General features: G+C 39.7%; 1 protein-coding gene across 3 annotated transcripts in view; it reads right to left on the bottom strand.

Moving 5' to 3' along the window:
- Nucleotides 1-4,876, bottom strand: part of LRRC39 (leucine rich repeat containing 39) — a 36,368-nt gene extending 31,492 nt beyond the window's left edge. For 2 of the 3 annotated variants that reach the window (XM_054475057.2, XM_054475067.2), the window contains exon 1: nucleotides 4,615-4,876. The gene's annotated coding sequence lies outside the window, so the exon portion shown is untranslated. Of the gene's footprint in view, nucleotides 1-4,597 lie in introns of all 3 variants that reach the window. The other variant, XM_063652642.1, reaches the window with a different exon arrangement.
- Between the last annotated feature and the right edge of the window lie 15,844 nt (nucleotides 4,877-20,720).

The following is a 20,720-nucleotide window of genomic DNA, read 5'->3' as shown; positions in this document are numbered from 1 at the left end:
GGACATGAACAGACGCTTCTCAAAAGAAGACATTTATGCAGCCAAAAAACACATGAAAAAATGCTCACCATCACTGGCCATCAGAGAAATGCAAATCAAAACCACAATGAGATACCATCTCACACCAGTTAGAATGGCAATCATTAAAAAGTCAGGAAACAACAGGTGCTGGAGAGGATGTGGAGAAATAGGAACACTTTTACACTGTTGGTGGGACTGTAAACTAGTTCAACCTTTGTGGAAGTCAGTGTGGCGATTCCTCAGGGATCTAGAACTAGAAATACCATTTGACCCAGCCATCCCATTACTGGGTATATACCCAAAGGACTATAAATCATGCTGCTATAAAGACACATGCACACGTATGTTTATTGCGGCACTATTCACAATAGCAAAGACTTGGGACCAACCCAAATGTCCAACAATGATAGACTGGATTAGGAAAATGTGACACATATACACCATGGAATACTATGCAGCCATAAAAAATGATGAGTTCATGTCCTTTGTAGGGACATGGATGAAATTGGAAATCATGATTCTAGTAAACTATCACAAGAACAAAAAACCAAACACCACATATTCTCACTCATAGGTGGGAATTGAACAATGAGAACACATGGACACAGGAAGGGGAACATCACACTCTGGGGTCTGTTGTGGGGTGGGGGTAGGGGGGAGGGATAGCATTAGGAGATATACCTAATGCTAAATGATGAGTTAATGGGTGCAGCACACCAGCATGGCACATGTATACATATATTACTAACCTGCACATTGTGCAGATGTGCCCTAAAACTTAAAGTATAATAATAAAATAAAAAAGGAAAAAAAGAAAATGAAAAAATAAAGCATTTAGGTGACAATATAGGACTTATCTTGATGTCCTTAAAGTAGAGAACACTTTTTAAAACAGAATACAAAGCATATCCATAAAGGAAAAGATATACTATATCACAATATAGTTTGAATATATGTTCCCACCAAATCTCATGTTGAACTGTAATCCCCAACGTTGGAGGTGGGGCTAGGTAGGAGGTGATTGGATCATGGAGGAGGATCCCTCATGGCGTGGTGCTGTCCTTGAAACAGTGAGTTCTTGGGAGATCTGGTTCTTTAAGTGTGTGGCACCTCCCCCTACTCCCTCTTTTGCTCCTGTTCTGGCCTTGTGGGACGCAGGCTTCCCCCTTCGCCTTCTGCCATGATTGAAAGCTCTCTGAGAAGCAGATGCCAGCACCATGCTTCCTGTGAAGCCTGCAGAACCATGAGCCAATTAAACCTCTTTTCTTTGTAATTTACCCAGTTTCAGGTATTTCTTTGTTTGTTTTGTGGTTTTTTGTTTGTTTGTTTTTTGTTTTTTGAGACAGGCTTACTCTGCCACCAAGGCTAGAGTGTAGTGGCACAATCATGGCTTATAGTAGCCTTGATCTCCTGGGCCCCCTCTGCCTCAGCCTTCAGAATAGCTGGGACTACAGGCAAGAACCAGTGTGCCAGCTTTTGTTGTTGTTGTTGTTGTTTTTAATTTTTTGTAGTGACAGGATGTCTCCACATTCTCCAGGCTGGTCTTGAACTCCTGGGCTCAAGTGATCTTCCTGCATTGGCCTCCAGAAATGCTAGGATCACAAACATGAGCTACTGTGCCTGGCCAGGTATTTCTTTATAGCAATGCAAGAACAGCTTAACACAGATTGATAAAGTGGACTACATTACAATTAAGAACCTGTTGAAAGACATCACTTAGAAAATAAAAGGAATACCATGTACATTAGTGGGGGAAGATATTGGCAATATATATAACCACCAATGGATTACATCTAGAATATATAACAAACTCCTTAAAATCAACTGAAAAAGGCAACAAAAAATACAATTGAACAGGAAATTTTCAAAAAATAAAATCCAAATGGTAGAACTTGCCCTGTGGAGAAAAAAAAAATCCAAACAACCAAAAACATATGAAGCTGTGCTCCACCTTAATAAAAACATAGTAAGATACCAATGAACATCTGTCAGAATGGCTAAAATTCAAAAGGCTGACTATACCACGTGTTGGTGAGAATTTGAGTTACAGAAATCCTCACGGACTCCTGGTATATTGGTGAAATTGTAAATTAGTGTTTTTTTGTTTGTTTTTTTTGAGACAGAGTCTCGCTTTGCCGCCCAGGCTGGACTGCAGTGGCACAATCTTGGCTCACTGCAAGCTCTGCCTCCCAGATTCACACCATTCTCCTGCCTCAGCCTCCCGAGTAGCTGGGACTACAGGCACCCGCCACCATGCCTGGCTAATTTTTTTATTTTTAGTAGAGAGGGGGTTTCACCGTGGTAGCCAGGATGGTCTCGATCTCCTGATCTCGTGATCCGCCCGCCTTAGCCTCCCAAAGTGCTGGGATTACAGGCATGAGCCACTGCGACCGGCCCCTGTAAATTAGTATTAACTATTTTGAAATACTTATGTGCTAATATTGAAGATAAGCACAGCTTATGATCCAGCAATTCCATTCAAAGGTATGTACCTAGAGGAAGGGTGTGTCTCCACCAGGAAACATGAACAAGACTGTTCCCAGCAATGTTTTACAAGATAGTAAAAAAATTAAAAATAAAGTAAAACAATGTTTTTAAAGCAATAGCTGGACACAGTGGCTCACGCCTGTAATCCCAGCAGTTTGGGAGGCTGAGGCTGGTGGATTGCTTGAGGTCAGGAGTTCAAGACCAGCCTGAACAACATGGTGAAACCCCATCTCTACTAAAAAAATATAAAACTAGCCAGGCGTGGTGGTGCATGCCTGTAATCCCAGCTACTTGGGAGGCTGAGGCAGGAGAATCACCTGAACCTGGGAGGCAGAGGTTGCAGTGAGCCGAGATCACACCATTGCACTACAGACCAGGTGACAAGAATGAAACTCTGTCTCAAAAAAAAAAAAAAAAAGGAATGGCAGTATTCATCCATTGAATTATAAAAATAGCTAGAATTAAGGGGGAAAAAACTGTGTGACACTGGAGATATGGTGAAAAGGTGAAATTTCTTCTCCCAATAAGCAAAAAGAAAGGCAATCAGAAATTGTGTTGAGGAAGACACTGTACAAGAAAACCACAGTCCATATGTAAAGCCAACAAAATGTGGCATGATTTTTTAGCATTTATTGAAGTGCAGGAAAGGAGAAGCTATTTTAACATTCTTCTTTAGTACAATGAATATGACATTGATACTGAGAAGGAAATGTTGGCTCTGCAGAAAACAGAAATTACATAGTAAAGCCTATGTATTGGTCTTAAACTTTTGAAATAAATTAATCTATAAAAGAGTAAGGAAGACTTATTGAGGGTTACAGAACAGAATATAAATGCCATATATCTTGAAAACATAAAAGTGACAGTACTTTTAACAGAATGTAGAAGAAGGAAATAAGGAAAAGTAAATGATAAGAACACCGACATTCACATCTTCAAAGTGGGGAATCAACAGATACTGTCTGTACCTTATGGAACAAGAAATAAAGATTAAAGTATTTGCTTAAAGTTATTAAGGTAATCAAGAGAGAAGCTAAAAATAGGGATATAACTCTATGGCAGTGTAAGGGAACTTAATCCCTACCTCTCATAATGAAGCTCCACAGATAATGTTTAAAGTTGGTTAAAAATAGCATGCAATTGTCTTTGAAAAAGAAAAAAAAAAAGAGAAATATGGAGATAACCACTGAAAACTAAATTCCAAAATGGTTAAAATGATTACTTCTAGGGAGCAGGACTGGTGATAGACAGGAATCGGATAGATAACATTGCTTTTCATTATTAACCTCTTCTAAATTATTGATTTTTTTAAACTAATATTATGCAGTAAATACTTGTGTGAGACAGACAAAGAGGAGAACTATATTACAGAAAAAAGTTTAAAATTTCAAGATTGATAAATAATTGGCATAGGCTGGAAATTGTTGAGAGAATCTCTAAGCAAGGCATGCCGAATTTACTCAGGAACAGAATGCGAGATCTCTTTGCTGTGAAGAAACCTTGGGATACATACACTGGTAGTCCAACTTCCTGAGCATATTGCAACCAATTTACAATTTATTGTCTCTGATTTAAGAAAGTTTGAAGTTTTTGCTAAATACTCGAATAAAAGTATTTTTAAAATCCCAAGTATCTACATGTATACATGTATTTTAGAAGACATGTAAAACAATTCATCCATTTGCTAATTCATTTCCTCATTTGCCATTAAATGTTGCTCATCCATCAGTTTTCCTATAACAACCAACTTCCCCTAGGGAAACATGAGTCAATAATGATGTATTTCTTCCTCCAGCACAGGATTGTGCTCTCTAGTCTGATTATTACCATAATAGAAAAAAAGCACATAGTGTGACAAGTGAGGTAAGCATAGAAAAGAATTGCAGAAGAATTGTTTCTTACTTCTGGGGAAATCTATCTTCCAGAGGAGCACAATTATATGAGTGACCATGAACACCCCGCAAAAAAACTTTTAAATTCTATTCCAGTTTGTTTGGACATTCCAACCAATACAGACACAGTACAGGTATCAGCAGCAATCTATTTACATGTGAAGAACAAAGGAAAAATGTTTTTGAAAATTACTTACCATTGTCAAATACTTACCACACATAACCAAAGTTAGTGACTATCAGTTAAGAGTAGATTGCAGGGGGAAATTTTTTTTCAATGTGGCTCCAAATGATTAAAATCCCCAGTCAGCTGTAACCAAGTGAAATGTAATGTCAGCCTAGTTCTAATTTTAGTTCATGGACAAAGCTGAGAATAGAAAGAATCACATGAGGCTTCTTTGCAAAGGATCAGCTGATAATGTATGTGAGTGCATTCTGTGGACTGCAAAACTACACTACAGACATTATAAAACTATCAGGCATAACTATTTCTAAGATCCTGAAAAATAATCCCTATTCAAAGTCCTTCTACTTTTCACAGCTTAATCATTTCACCGAATTTAATGCATCTATTCCATCCAAGCAGAGAAACTTGGAATATGTTGATGTATGCCATAACAAAAATTCTACCCAGTAGAGCATGGATGTGCAAATATTTGAACTAAAGACCCAGATGCTTTGGAAAAAGAAAAAATAAAGATGTGGATAAGCATGAGTAACACAGAAGCCCCAAACTTCTGCTGTACCTGGGCTTCAAATTAAATTACCTCTCACTTTGATCTCTTCAGCTTTCATAGATAGGACTTAATTCCAGGTTCTTAAAAAATAAACAATATCTTTCTTTTTTTGAATTTATAATATATGCACACGGAACAAAATTCAAAAGCTCAATCTCCACCCTCTCCATCCCCCACCCCTTCCACCATCTCTGCCTCCAGTAGGGAGGTTCTCTTCAAGCTCTCTTCTTTGAAGGCAAAGACTATTGCCAGTTCCTTGTGTACCTTTACAAAGATGGTCTGTGAATTTACAAGCTTAAATATGCCTATATCCCTTAAAAGCACACAGATGTGAAGGCATGCACACATACAAAAATGGTAGCATACTATATACATTGTTCTATACTGTCTTTTCTTCACTCAGGATATCTTGGAAACCGTTTCATATTAGTATATTTAGAGCAGCGTCATTCTTTTTAATGGCTACATAGCAGTTTAGCGTGTAGGTGGATCCTAATTTATGTAGTCATTTGGACATCTCAGCAATATTAGTGCTTTAAAAATTTATGCCTGATTATCTCACAGAAATTCTCTAACACTTCTATAATGAATTAAGTTCTAAGAGTTGTGGGACTGCTCAAGATCACAGAAAGAGTAAAGAAGCCATGGCCACAATCGAAACTCTAACTTCCCTGTCCCGAGAGTGTATACCACCCAACACATACAGAGTGCTTGGATGTGTTCATAAGTAAAAATCAAGATCTCACACCTGTAATCCCAGCACTTTGAGAGGCCAAGATGGTGGGATCGCTTGAACCCAGGAGCTGGAGACCAGCCTGAGCAACAGAGTGAGACCCTGTCTCTACCAAAAAAAAAAAAAAAAAAAAAAAAAAAAATTAAAGTAGCCAGGCATGGTGGCCCTGTCTCCATAAAAATAAAAATAAAATAAAATAAAATAAAACTGGCCAGGTGTAGTGGTGTGTATATGTAGTCTCAGCTACTTGGGAGGCTGAGGTGGGAGGATACCTTGAGCCAGGGAAGTCAAGCTGTGACGGTGCCACTGCACTCCAGCCTGGGCAACAGAGCCTTCCTTGTCTGAAGAAAAGAAAAAAAACGAGAGAGAGAGAGAGAGAGAGAGAGCCAGCGAGTTTTGTTTCAGTTAAAAAGAACAATATATTGGTACCTTGGAGAAAATTTAGATTTCTTTCTGCCTTTGGCACTACCTACAATTAAATTTTAATTTGACAGTATTTATAGAGAACCCACAAATTTCAAGGCATCTCTCTTCTCCTTCCCTTATCTACCTTTTATTTCCCATCCCCATGGAGTGACTTACACTAAAGACATGCCAGGAAGGATAGAGAAAGTGAATAGATGCCTGAGCTATTTATGACACAAATTAGCCAGAATTTTGGTGACTTTGGAGGGATGTAGAAAGTGAATGCGAAGAGACAGGCACTATATAATGAATATCTGTCTGTCATTTAGGACTGTCCAAAATATTTTGAACACCATCCACATTTTTATAATCCCCCACATCATGAATCCTACCTTTCCAAGGTAGAATTTGAGGAGGGAAAAAAAATCCCAGCCTCTCTTGCTACTGGAATGGGGTATGTGACTAATTTTATACACTACTAAGGTTCCACTAATTATATACACCAACAAAGGGCTCTGTTGGGTGACTCGTGTCGCTGGTGTCCATTTTTGCTGGCATGGGTAGCAGCAAAGGCAGTGTGTTCTGGGGTTTGTTTTGGCAGCAAAAGTTGCCTAACGTCAGCAGATGTAGCTGGTTCTGGGGTCAGCAGCAGCAACTCCCTTACTAGGCAAGTACTGTAATGTAATTCTGGAATTCTGACAAAGGCTACAACATGGATGATTCTTGAGGACATTATGCTAAGTAAGCCAGTTACAAAAGGACAAATAAAAAATTATGGAGATAGATGGTGGTGATGGTTGCACAATATTATGAATGTGTTTAATACCACTGAACTGTACACTTAAAAATGATCGAGATGGTAAATTTAATGTTATGTGTATTTTATCACACAGAATACACTCTATGTTGTTCTCACAATGGCAGAATCATCAAATGACATATTTCTCAGAATGTATCCCCGTCATTAAGTGGTGAATGACAATATTCTGGATATTAATCTCTTATTAGATATAATACTTGCAAATATTTTCTCCCATTCTGTGGGTTGCCTTTTTACTCTCTTAATAGTGTCTCTTGATGCACAAATTTAAAAAATGTTATGATATCCAGTCTATCTTTTTTTTAAGAGACAGGGTCTCACTCTGTTACCCAGACTGAAGTGCAGTGGCGCAATCATAGCTCACTGTAATCTCGAACCCCCGGCCTCAAGCAATCCTCCCACTTCTGCTTCCCAAAGTACTGGGATTATAGGCCTGATCCACTTCACCTTTTCTTTTGTGGCCTGTGCTTTTGATGTCTTATCCAATAAATCATTGCCAAATCCAATGTTGTGAAGCTTTTCACCTATGTTTACTTCTTAGAGTTTTATAGTTTTGGATCTTACATTTAGGTCTTTGATCTGTTTTGAGTTAATTTTTATACATGGCATTGGGTAAGGGTCTGTCTTAGTCTGCTCAGGCTGCTATAAAAAAAATTTTGAAATAGGTAGTTTTTTTGTCTGTTTCCCCAACCCCTCCCCCAAGTCCCTGGTAACCACCATATTCTCTACTTCTATGAGTTCAACTTTTTTAGATCCCACGTATAAGTGAAATTAAGTGGTATATTTGTGTTTCTGTTCCTGGCTTATTTCACTTAATATAATGTCTTCCACATTTATTCATGTTGTTGCTAGTGACAGGATTTCTTCCTTTTTCAAGGCTGAATAACACTCCATTGTGTACATATGCATTTTCTTTATCCATTCATCTGTTGATGAACACTTAGGTTCATTTCATCTTGGCTAGTGTGAATAATACTGTAATAAGCATCAGGGTGCAGATATCTGTTTGACATACTGATTTCCTTTATTTTGGATACGTACTTAGTACTGGGATTAATGGATCCTATAGTAGTTTTTTAATTTTTAATTTTTTTTAGGAACCTCCATACTGTTTTTCACAAGGACTGTACTAATTTACATTCCCACCAACAATGTGCAAGGGTTTCCTTTTCTCCACATCCTCTCCAACACGTGTTATCTTTTGTCTTTTTGATAACAGTCATTCTAACAGGTGTGAGGTGATATCTCACTGTGATTTTTGATTAGGGGCAGTTTTTCATATACCTGTTGGATATTTTTATGTCTTCTTTGGAGAAATGTCTACTCAGATCCTTTGCCAATTTTTTTTTTTTTTTTTTTTGAGATGGAGTCTCGCTCTGTCACCCAGGCTAGAGTGCAGTGGCACGATCTCAGCTCACTGCAACTTCCACCTCCCAGGTTCAAGGAATTCTCCTGCCTCAGCCTCCTGGGTAGCTGGGACTACAGGTGCCTGCCACCACCTCGGCTAATTTTTTTTATTTTTAGTAGAGACGGGGTTTCACCATCTTGGCCAGGCTGGTCTTGAACTCCTGACCTTGTGATCCACCCGCCTCGGCCTCCCAAAGTGCTGGGATTACAGTCGTGAGCCACCGCGCCCGGCCGATCCTTTGCCAATTTTTAAATTGAGTTCTTTGTTTTCTCATTGCTGAGTTGTTTGAGTTTCTTTTTTTTTTTTTTTTTTTTTATGAATCCCTTATCAGATGTATGATTTGCAGACAGGTTGTCTCTTCACTCTGTTGATTGTGTCCTTGGCTGTGCAAGAGATTTTTAGGGGGGAGGAGCCAAGATGGCCGAATAGGAACAGCTCCGGTCTACAGCTCTCAGCGTGAGCGACGCAGAAGACGGGTGATTTCTGCATTTCCATCTGAGCTTTGAAGAGAGCAGTGGTTCTCCCGGCACGCAGCTGGAGATCTGAGAAAGGGCAGACTGCCTCCTCAAGTGGGTCCCTGACCCCTGACCCCCGAGCAGCCTAACTGGGAGGCACCCCGCAGCAGGGGCAGACTGACACCTCACACGGCCGGGTACTCCAACAGACCTGCAGCTGAAGGTCCTGTCTGTTAGAAGGAAAACTAACAAACAGAAAGGACAAATAGTTGTAGATATGTGGCATTATTTCTGACGACTCTCTCCTGTTCCATTGATCTATATCTCTGTTTTGGTACCAGTACCATGCTGTTTTGGTTACTGTAGCCTTGTAGTATAGTTTGAAGTCAGGTAGTGTGATGCCTCCAGCTTTGTTCTTTTGGCTTAGGATTGACTTGGCGATGCGGGCTCTTTTTTGGTTCCATATGAACTTTAAAGTAGTTTTTTCCAATTCTGTGAAGAAAGTCTTTGGTAACTTGATGGGGATGACATTGAATCTGTAAATTACCTTGGGAAGGATGGCCATTTTCATGATATTGATTCTTCCTACCCATCAGCATGGAATGTTCTTCCATTTGTTTGTATCCTCTTTTATTTCCTTGAGCAGTGGTTTGTAGTTCTCCTTGAAAAGGTCCTTCACATCCCTTGTAAGTTGGATTCCTAGGTATTTTATTCTCTTTGAAGCAATTGTGAATGGGAGTTCACTCATGATTTGGCTCTCTGTTTGTCTGTTATTGATGTATAAGAATGCTTGTGATTTTTGTACATTGATTTTCTATCCTGAGACTTTGCTGAAGTTGCTTATCAGCTTAAGGAGATTTTGGACTGAGACAATGGGGTTTTCTAGATATACTATCATGTCATCTGCAAACAGGGACAATTTGACTTCCTCTTTTCCTACTTGAATACCCTTGATTTCTTTCGCCTGCCTAATTGCCCTGGCCAGAACTTCCAACACTATGTTGAATAGAAGTGGTGAGAGAGGGCATCCCTGTTTTGTGCCAGTTTTCAAAGGGAATGCTTCCAGTTTTTGCCCATTCAGTATGATATTGGCTGTGGGTTTGTCATAAATAGCTCTTATTATTTTGAGATACGTCCCCTATCTGATCTTTGACAAACCTGACAAAAACAAGAAATGGGGAAAGGATTCCCTATTTAATAAATGGTGCTGGGAAAACTGGCTAGCCATATGTAGAAAGCTGAAACTGGATCCCTTCCTTACACCTTATACAAAAATCAATTCAAGATGGATTAAAGACTTAAATGTTAGACCTAAAACCGTAAAAACCCTAGAAGAAAACCTAGGCATTACCATTCAGGACATAGGCATGGGCAAGGACTTCATGTCTAAAACACCAAAAGCAATGGCAACAAAAGCCAAAATTGACAAATGGGATCTAATTAAACTAAAGAGCTTCTGCACAGCAAAGGAAACTACCATCAGAGTGAACAGGCAACCTACAAAATGGGAGAAAATTTTTGCAACCTACTCATCTGACAAAGGGCTAATATCCAGAATCTACAATGAACTCCAACAAATTTACAAGAAAAAAACAAACAACCTCATCAAAAAGTGGGCGAAGGACATGAACAGACACTTCTCAAAAGAAGACATTTATGCAGCCAAAAAACACATGAAAAAATGCTCACCATCACTGGCCATCAGAGAAATGCAAATCAAAACCACAATGAGATACCATCTCACACCAGTTAGAATGGCAATCATTAAAAAGTCAGGAAACAACAGGTGCTGGAGAGGATGTGGAGAAATAGGAACACTTTTACACTGTTGGTAGGACTGTAAACTAGTTCAACCATTGTGGAAGTCAGTGTGGCGATTCCTCAGGGATCTAGAACTAGAAATTCCATTTGACCCAGCCATCCCATTACTGGGTATATACCCAAAGGACTATAAATCATGTTGCTATAAAGACGCATGCACACGTATGTTTATTGCAGCATTATTCACAATAGCAAAGATTTGGAACCAACCGAAATGTCCAAGAATGATAGACTGGATTAAGAAAATGTGGCACATATACACCATGGAATACTATGCAGCCATAAAAAATGATGAGTTCATGTCCTTTGTAGGGACATGGATGAAATTGGAAAGCATCTTTCTCAGTAAACTATCACAAGAACAAAAAACCAAACACCACATATTCTCACTCATAGGTGGGAATTGAACAATGAGAACACATGGACACAGGAAGGGGAACATCACACTTCGGGGACTGTTGTGGGGTGGGGGGAGGGGGCAGGGATAGCACTGGGAGATATACCTAATGCTAGATGACGAGTTGGTGGGTGCAGCGCACCAGCATGGCACATGTATACATATGTAACTTACCTGCACGTTGCGCACATGTACCATAGAGCCTAAAGTATAATAATAATAATAATAATAATAAAAAGAAAAAAAAACAAACAGAAAGGACATCCACACCAAAAACCCATCTGTACATCACCATCATCAAAGACCAAAAGTAGATAAAACCACAAAGATGGGGAAAAAACAGAGCAGAAAAACTGGAAACTCTAAAAAGCACAGCGCCTCTCCTCCTCCAAAGGAACGCAGCTCCTCACCAGCAATGGAACAAAGCTGGATGGAGAATGACTTTGACGAGCTGAGAGAAGAAGGCTTCAGACGATCAAATTACTCCGAGCTACAGGAGGATATTCAAACCAAAGGCAAAGAAGTTGAAAACTTTGAAAAAAATTTAGAAGAATGTATAACTAGAATAACCAATACAGAGAAGTGCTTAAAGGAGCTGACGGAGCTGAAAACCAAGGCTCGAGAACTATGTGAAGAATGCAGAAGCCTCAGGAGCAGATGTGATCAAATGGAAGAAAGGGTATCAGTGATGGAAGATGAAATGAATGAAATGAAGCAAGAAGGGAAGTTTAGGGAAAAAAGAATAAAAAGAAACGAACAAAGCCTCCAAGAAATATGGGACTATGTGAAAAGACCAAATCTACGTCTGATTGGTGTACCTGAAAGTGACGGGGAGAATGGAACCAAGTTGGAAAACACTCTGCAGGATATTATCCAGGAGAACTTCCCCAGTCTAGCGAGGCAGGCCAACATTCAGATTCAGGAAATACAGAGAACGCCACAAAGATACTCCTCGAGAAGAGCAACTCCAAGACACATAATTTTCAGACTCACCAAAGTTGAAATGAAGGAAAAAATGTTAAGGGCAGCCAGAGAGAAAGGTCGGATTACCCTCAAAGGGAAGCCCATCAGACTAACAGCGGATCTCTCGGCAGAAACTCTACAAGCCAGAAGAGAGTGGGGGCCAATATTCAACATTCTTAAAGAAAAGAATTTTCAACCCAGAATTTCATATCCAGCCAAACTAAGCTTCATAAGTGAAGGAGAAATAAAATCCTTTACAGACAAGCAAATGCTGAGAGATTTTGTCACCACCAGGCCTGCCCTAAAAGAGCTCCTGAAGGAAGTGCTAGACATGGAAAGGAACAACCGGTACCAGCCACTGCAAAATCATGCCAAATTGTAAAGACCATCGAGGCTAGGAAGAAACTGCATCAACTAACGAGCAAAATAACCAGCTAACATCATAATGACAGGATCAAATTCACACATAACAATATTAACTTTAAATGTAAATGGACTAAATGCTCCAATTAAAAGACACAGACTGGCAAATTGGATAAAGAGTCAAGACCCATCAGTGTGCTGTATTCAGGAAACCCATCTCACGTGCAGAGACACACATAGGCTCAAAATAAAAGGATGGAGGAAGATCTACCAAGCAAATGGAACACAAAAAAAGGCAGGGGTTGCAATCCTAGTCTCTGATAAAACAGACTTTAAACCAACAAAGATCAAAAGAGACAAAGAAGGCCATTACATAATGGTAAAGGGATCAATTCAACAAGAAGAGCTAACTATCCTACATATATATGCACCCAATACAGGAGCACCCAGATTCATAAAGCAAGTCCTGAGTGACCTACTCTCCACCCCAAATCAACAGAATATACATTTTTTTCAGCACCACACCACACCTATTCCAAAATTGACCACATACTTGGAAGTAAAGCTCTCCTCAGTTGGAAGTAAAGCTCTCCTCAGCAAATGTAAAAGAACAAAGATTATAACAAACTGTCTCTCAGACCACAGTGCAATCAAACTAGAACTCAGGATTAAGAAACTCACTCAAAACCGCTCAACTACATGGAAACTGAACAACCTGCTCCTGAATGACTACTGGGTACATAACGAAATGAAGGCAGAAATAAAGATGTTCTTTGAAACCAACGAGAACAAAGACACAACGTACCAGAATCTCTGGGACACATTCAAAGCAGTGTGTAGAGGGAAATTTATAGCACTAAATGCACACAAGAGAAAGCAGGAAAGATCCAAAGTTGACACCCTAACATCACAATTAAAAGAACTAGAAAAGCAAGAGCAAACACATTCAAAAGCTAGCAGAAGGCAAGAAATAACTAAAATCAGAGCAGAACTGAAGGAAATAGAGACACAAAAAACCCTTCAAAAAATTAATGAATCCAGGAGGTGGTTTTTTGAAAGGATCAACAAAATTGATAGACCGCCAGCAAGACTAAAAAAGAAGAAAAGAGAGAAGAATCAAATGGATGCAATAAAAACCGATAAAGGGGATATCACCACTGATCCCACAGAAATACAAACTACCATCAGAGAATACTAAAAACACCTCTACGCAAATAAACTAGAAAATCTAGAAGAAATGGATAAATTCCTCGACACATACACTCCCCCAAGACTAAACCAGGAAGAAGTTGAATCTCTGAATAGACCAATAACAGGATCTGAAATTGTGGCAATAATCAATAGCTTACCAACCAAAAAGAGTCCAGGACCAGATGGATTCACAGCCGAATTCTACCAGAGGTACAAGGAGGAACTGGTACCATTCCTTCTGAAAATATTCCAATCAACAGAAAAAGAGGGAATCCTCCCTAACTCATTTTATGAGGCCAGCATCATCCTGATACCAAAGCCGGGCAGAGACACAACCAAAAAGAGAATTTTAGACCAATATCCTTGATGAAGATTGATGCAAAAATCCTCAATAAAATACTGGCAAACCGAATCCAGCAGCACATCAAAAACCTTATACACCATGATCAAGTGGGCTTCATCCCTGGGATGCAAGGCTGGTTCAATATACGCAAATCAATAAATGTAATCCAGCATATAAACAGAACCAAAGACAAAAACCACATGATTATCTCAATAGATGCAGAAAAGGCCTTTGACAAAATTCAACAATGCTTCATGCTAAAAACTCTCAAGAAATTAGGTATTGATGGGACGTATCTCAAAATAACAAGAGCTATCTATGACAAACCCACAGCCAATATCATACTGAATGGGCAAAAACTGGAAGCATTCCCTTTGAAAACTGGCACAAGACAGGGATGCCCTCTCTCACTACTCCTATTCAACATAGTGTTGGAAGTTCTGGCCAGGGCAATTAGGCAGGAGAAGGAAATCAAGGGTATCAATTAGGAAAAGAGGAAGTCAAATTGTCCCTGTTTGCAGATGACATGATTGTATACCTAGAAAACTCCATTGTCTCAGCCCAAAATCTCCTTAAGCTGATAAGCAACTTCAGCAAAGTCTCAGGATAGAAAATCAATGTACAAAAATCACAAGCATTCTTATACACCAATAACAGACAAATAGAGAGCCAAATCATGAGTGAACTCCCATTCACAATTGCTTCAAAGAGAATAAAATACCTAGGAATCCAACTTACAAGGGACGTGAAGGATGTCTTCAAGGAGAATTACAAACCACTGCTCAATGAAATCAAAGAGGATACAAACAAATGGAAGAACATTCCATGCTCATGGGTAGGAAGAATCAATATCCTGAAAATGGCCATACTGCCCAAGGTAATTTATAGATTCAATGCCATCCCCATCAAGCTACCAAAGACTTTCTTCACAGAATTGGAAAAAACTACTTTAAAGTTCATATGGAACCAAAAAAGAGCCCGCATCGCCAAGTCAATCCTAAGCCAAAAGAACAAAGCTGGAAGCATCATGCTACCTGACTTCAAACTATACTACAAGGCTACAGTAACCAAAACAGCATGGTACTGGTACCAAAACAGAGATATAGATCAATGGAACAGATCAGAGCCCTCAGAAATAATGCCGCATATCTACAACTATCTAATCTTTGACAAAGCTGAGAAAAACAAGCAATGGGGAAAGGATTCCCTATTTAATAAATGGTGCTGGGAAAACTGGCTAGCCATATGTAGAAAGCTGAAACTGGATCCCTTCCTTACACCTTATACAAAAATTAATTCAAGATGGATTAAAGACTTAAACCTTAGACCTAAAACCATAAAAACCCTAGAAGAAAACATAGGCACTACCATTCAGGACAGCTTCTGCATAGCAAAAGAAACTACCATCAGAGTGAACAGGCAACCTACAAAATGGGAGAACATTTTCGCAACCTACTCATCTGACAAAGGGCTAATATCCAGAATCTACAATGAACTCAAACAAATTTACAAGAAAAAAACAAGCAACCCCATCAAAAAGTGGGCGAAGGACATGAACAGACACTTCTCAAAAGAAGACATTTATGCAGCCAAAAAACACATGAAAAAATGCTCACCATCACTGGCCATCAGAGAAATGCAAATCAAAACCACAATAAGATACCATCTCACACCAGTTAGAATGGCAATCATTAAAAAGTCAGGAAACAACAGGTGCTGGAGAGGATGTGGAGAAATAGGAATACTTTTACACTGTTGGTGGGACTGTAAACTAGTTCAACCATTGTGGAAGTCAGTGTGGCGATTCCTCAGGGATCTAGAACTGGAAATTCCATTTGACCCAGCCATCCCATCCATTACTGGGTATATACCCAAAGGACTATAAATCATGCTGGTATAAAGACACATGCACACGTATGTTTATTGCGGCACTATTCACAATAGCAAAGACTTGGAACCAACCCAAATGTCCAACAATGATAGACTGGATTAAGAAAATGTGACACATATACACCATGGAATACTATGCAGCCATAAAAAATGATGAGTTCATGTCCTTTGTAGGGACATGGATGAAATTGGAAAGCATCATTCTCAGTAAACTATCGCAAGAACAAAAAACCAAACACCGCATATTCTCACTCATAGGTGGGAATTGAACAATGAGAACACATGGACACAGGAAGGGGAACATCACACTCTGGGGTCTGTTGTGGGGTGGGGGTAGTGGGGAGGGATAGCATTAGGAGATACACCTAATGCTAGATGACGAGTTAGTGGGTGCAGCGCACCAGCATGGCACATGTATACATATGTAACTAACCTGCACATTGCGCACATGTACCCTAAAACCTAAAGTATAATAATAATAAATAAATAAATAAAAGAGATTTTTAGTTTGATGTAATCCCATTTGTCAATGTCTGTTTTTGTTGCCTGTGCTTTTGGATTTGTATCCAAAAAAATCATTGCCCAGATGAATGTCATGGAGCTTTTCTTCTATGGTTTCTTCTGGTAGTTTTACAGTTTTAGGTCTTATATTTAAGTCTTTAATTCATTTGTAGTTTATTTTTTAATGTAGCGTGAAATATTAGTTTTATTCCTCTGTATATGGATATCCAGTTGTCCCAACACCATTGAGTGAAGAGAGTGTTGTTTGCTGATTGTGTGTTCTTGGCACCTTTGTGAAAAATCAGTTGACTGTTGGCTGGGCATATTGGCTCATGCCTGTAATCCAAGCACATTGCGAGGCTGAGATATGTGGATTGCTTGAGGTCAGGAGTTTGAAAGCAACCTGGGCGACATAGCAAATCCCTGCCTCTACAAAATAAAAAAAGTTTTAATTAGCTGGGCATGATGGGGCACACCTGTAATCTTAGCTACTCAGGGGGGTGAGGCAGGAGGATCCTTTGAGCCCAACAGCTCAAGGCTGCAGTAAGCTATGATAGCATCACCGCACTTCAGCCTGGGTGACAAAGGGAGACCCTGTCTCAAAACAAACAAAAAATCAATTGACCATAAATGTATGAATTTATTTCTGGGCTCTCTATTCTGTTCCATTGGTCTGTGTCTGTTTTTATGCCAGTACCATACTGTTTTACTTATTTGTATTTTTAGACACAGGGTCTCACTATGTTGCCCAGGCTGGCATTGAACTCCTGGGCTGCAGCAATCCTCCTGCCTTAGCCTCCCTAGTAGCTGGAACTATAGGCATGTGCCTCTGCACCTGGCTATCATGCTGTTTTCTTGCAGCCTTTTTTGAGGCAGGATCTCACTGTGTTGCCCAGGCTAGAGTGCAGTGGTACAATCAGAACTCTTTGCAGCCTCAACTTCCCTGGCCCAAGCAATCCTCCCACCTCAGTCTCCTGAGTAGCTGGGGCCACAGGCACACGCCACCATACCCAGCATTTAAAAAATTTTTTGCAGAGACAGGTTCTGCCTGTGTTGCCCAGGCTGGTCTTGAACTCCTGGGCTCAAGCAATCCTCCTGCCTCAGCCTCCCAAAGTGTTGTGATTATAGGCGTGGGTCACTGTGTCCAGCTTTATCATGCTGTTTTGATTACTGTAGTGGTGTGGTATATTTTGAAGTCAGGTAGTGTCAACACCCCAGCTTTGTTCTTTTTGCTCAAGATTGCTTTGGCTATCTGAAGTCTTTTGTGGTTCCACACAAACTTTAGGATTGTTTATTCTATTTCTGTGAAAACTGTCATTAGGATTTTGATAGAGATTGCATTGAATCTGTAGATCACTTTGGGTAGTATGGACACTTGAACAATATTAATTCTTCCAATCTATGAACATGGGATATCTTTTCATTTATTTATGTCTTCAATTTTTTTCATCAATGTTTTATAGTTTGCAGTGGACAGATCTTTCATCTGTAGTTGAATTTATTTCTAAGTATTTTTTTTCTTTCTAGCTATCGTAAAAGATTTTTTTATTTCCTTTTTGGATAGTTTGTTGTTAGTGTATAGAAACACAACTGATTTTTGTATGTTAATTTTATATCTTGCAACTTTACTGACTTTGTTTATTAGTCCTAACAGTTTTTTTTTTTTTTTGGTGGAATCTTTAGAGTTTTTTTTAATATATAAGATCATGTCATCTGTAAACAGGGACAATTTAACATTTTCCTTTCCAATTTGTATGCCTTTCATTTCTTTATCTTGCCTAATTGCTCTGGCTAAAACTTAACAGTACTATATTGAGTAGAAGTGACAGGTGTGGGCACCTGATACGGTTTGGCTGTGTCCCCATCCAAATCTCATATCAAATTGTAATTCGAATTGTAGTCCCCACATGTCAAGGGAGGGACTTGGAGGGAGGTGATTGGATCATGGGGGCGGTGTCCCCCATGCTGTTCTTGTGATAGTGAGTTCTCACAAGATCTGGTTGTTTGATAAGTGTCTGGTGCTTCCCCCTTCTTGCTCTCTCTCTTGTCTGCTGCCATGTAAGACAAGCTTTGCTTCCCCTTTGTCTTCTGCTATGATTGTAAGTTTCCTGAGGCCTCTCCAGCCATGCAGAACTGTGAGTCAATTAAGCCTCTTTTGATAGTATCTTTATAGCAGTGAGAGAACAGATAAATACAGCATCCTTGTCTTGTTCCTGATCTTATAGAAAAAGCTTTCAACTTTTCACCATTGAGTATAATGTTGGCTGTGGGTTTGTCACATCTGGTCTTTGTTGTGTTGAGGTACATTCCTTCTATACCTAATTTGCTGAGTTTTTTAAATGAAAGGATGCTGAATTGTGTCAAATGCTTTTTTTACATCTACTGAAATGATCAAATGGTTTGTGTCTTTTAGTCTGTCAATGTGGTGTATCGCATTTATAGATTTGTGTATGTTGATCCATCCTTACATCTGAGATAGAATGAGTAATTCCTAGGTTTTTTGTTTGTTTGTTTGTTTTGTTTTTTGTCTCTGTCACCCAGGCTGGAGTGCAGTGGTGTGATCACACACTGCAACCTCCACCTCCTGGACTCAAGTGGTCCTCTGACCTCAGCCTCCTGAGTAGCTGGGATGGCAGGCATGCACCACCATGCCCAACTAATTTTTTTTTTTATTTTTGATAGAGTTGGGGTTTCACTATGTTGCCTAGGCTGGTCTCAAACTCCTGAGCTTAAGCAGTCCACCAGCCTCAGCCTCCAAAATGCTGGGGTTACAGGCATAAGCCACTGCACCCAGCTGAGACTGGACAATTTCTAAATGATGGAATTTATTGCTCATAGTTCTGGAGGCTGGGAAGTCCAAGATCAAGGCACCAGCAGATTTGGTGTTTGGCGAGGGTGTATTCCTCATAGGTACTACTTTCTCCCTGTATCCTCACAGGTGAAACAAGCTCCTTCAGGGCCTCTTTTATAAGGGCACTAATCCCATTTATGAAGGCAATGTCCTTTATGATCTAATTATCTCCCAGAAGCCCCACTTCTTAACACCATCACCTTGGGGATTAGGTTTCAATGTATGAATTAATTGGGGGGACACAACATTCAGACCATAGCAGGGTCCAACTTCATTCTTTCATATTCTTCATTCTAGTGTTCCCAGTAGCACTTGCTGAAAAGACTGTTCTTTCCCCTTTCACAAGAGTGTGAATTGTCTTGGCACCCTTGTCAGAAAAACATTTGACCATATATGTGAGGGTTTATTTCCGGGCCTCTATTCTATTCCATTGGTCTTTATGTCTGTCTTTATGCCAGTACTACACTGTTGTGAACACCGATACTCCTTTATGTGGAAATCTTCCAGGTAAGGTTGGGTGGATGGATGTGTGTGTGTCTGTGTGTCTATGCAAGGAAAACTCTTAAATAACAGACTGTACACTTGCCAAAAGTTAATGGGTCATTCTTCTCCATATTTTGAGATTTATATTAGAAAGTTATGGCTACATCCTAACTTGCACCACTTGGTCTCACGAAACAGAGACTATTTCTAAGGAGAGGTGGGAAATGTTGGTGGACACCAAATGTCTTTCCCCTGGACCTTAAACTCTGATTCCAGTCAGTCTCATACGACTTCTGCTGCGTTTCCCTACAGTTTCAATCTTTTTTTTTTTTGAGACAGAGTCTTGCTCTGTTGCCCAGGCTGGAGCATAGTGGCGTGATCTGGGCTCACTGCAACCTTCACCTCCCGGGTTCAAGCAATTCTCCTGCCTCAGTCTCCCAAGTAGCTGGGACTACAGGCACCCACCACCACGCCCAGCTAATTTTTGTATTTTTTTAGTAGAGATGGGGTTTCACTATGTTGGCCAGGCTGGTCTCAAACTCCTGACCCCAAGTGATCCGCCCACCTCAGCCTCCCAAAGTGCTGGGATTACAGGCATGAGCCCGGCCCACAGTTTCAATCTTTTAATACCTTAAATATTTAAGTTACTAAAATAGCTAAGAAAAATTGTTCATTTTAAGTGCTAATTATTCCCTTTTCTTTTTTCTATTATTAAATATGTATTTTATGAATAAAAAGTTAACGTTTTTAACTAGGAATTAAAATGTACTTCTGATTTTTAGGCTTGTTTTGTGCCAGTTGTCATTTTTCATGCGCACACACACACATGCACACACCCCACCATCACCACCACCATCATTTCTGTAAATCAATCAACAGTGGAGACACTAGAGACTATTATATGAAAACCATTTATTCTATAGCCTACTGGGAAATGGCCAGAAGTTAGAAGGACATTG

Source organism: Pongo pygmaeus, chromosome 1, assembly GCF_028885625.2.
Source record: "Pongo pygmaeus isolate AG05252 chromosome 1, NHGRI_mPonPyg2-v2.0_pri, whole genome shotgun sequence".
NCBI classification, from domain to species: Eukaryota; Metazoa; Chordata; class Mammalia; order Primates; family Hominidae; genus Pongo; species Pongo pygmaeus.
This window is presented reverse-complemented; position numbering and strand designations above follow the sequence as displayed.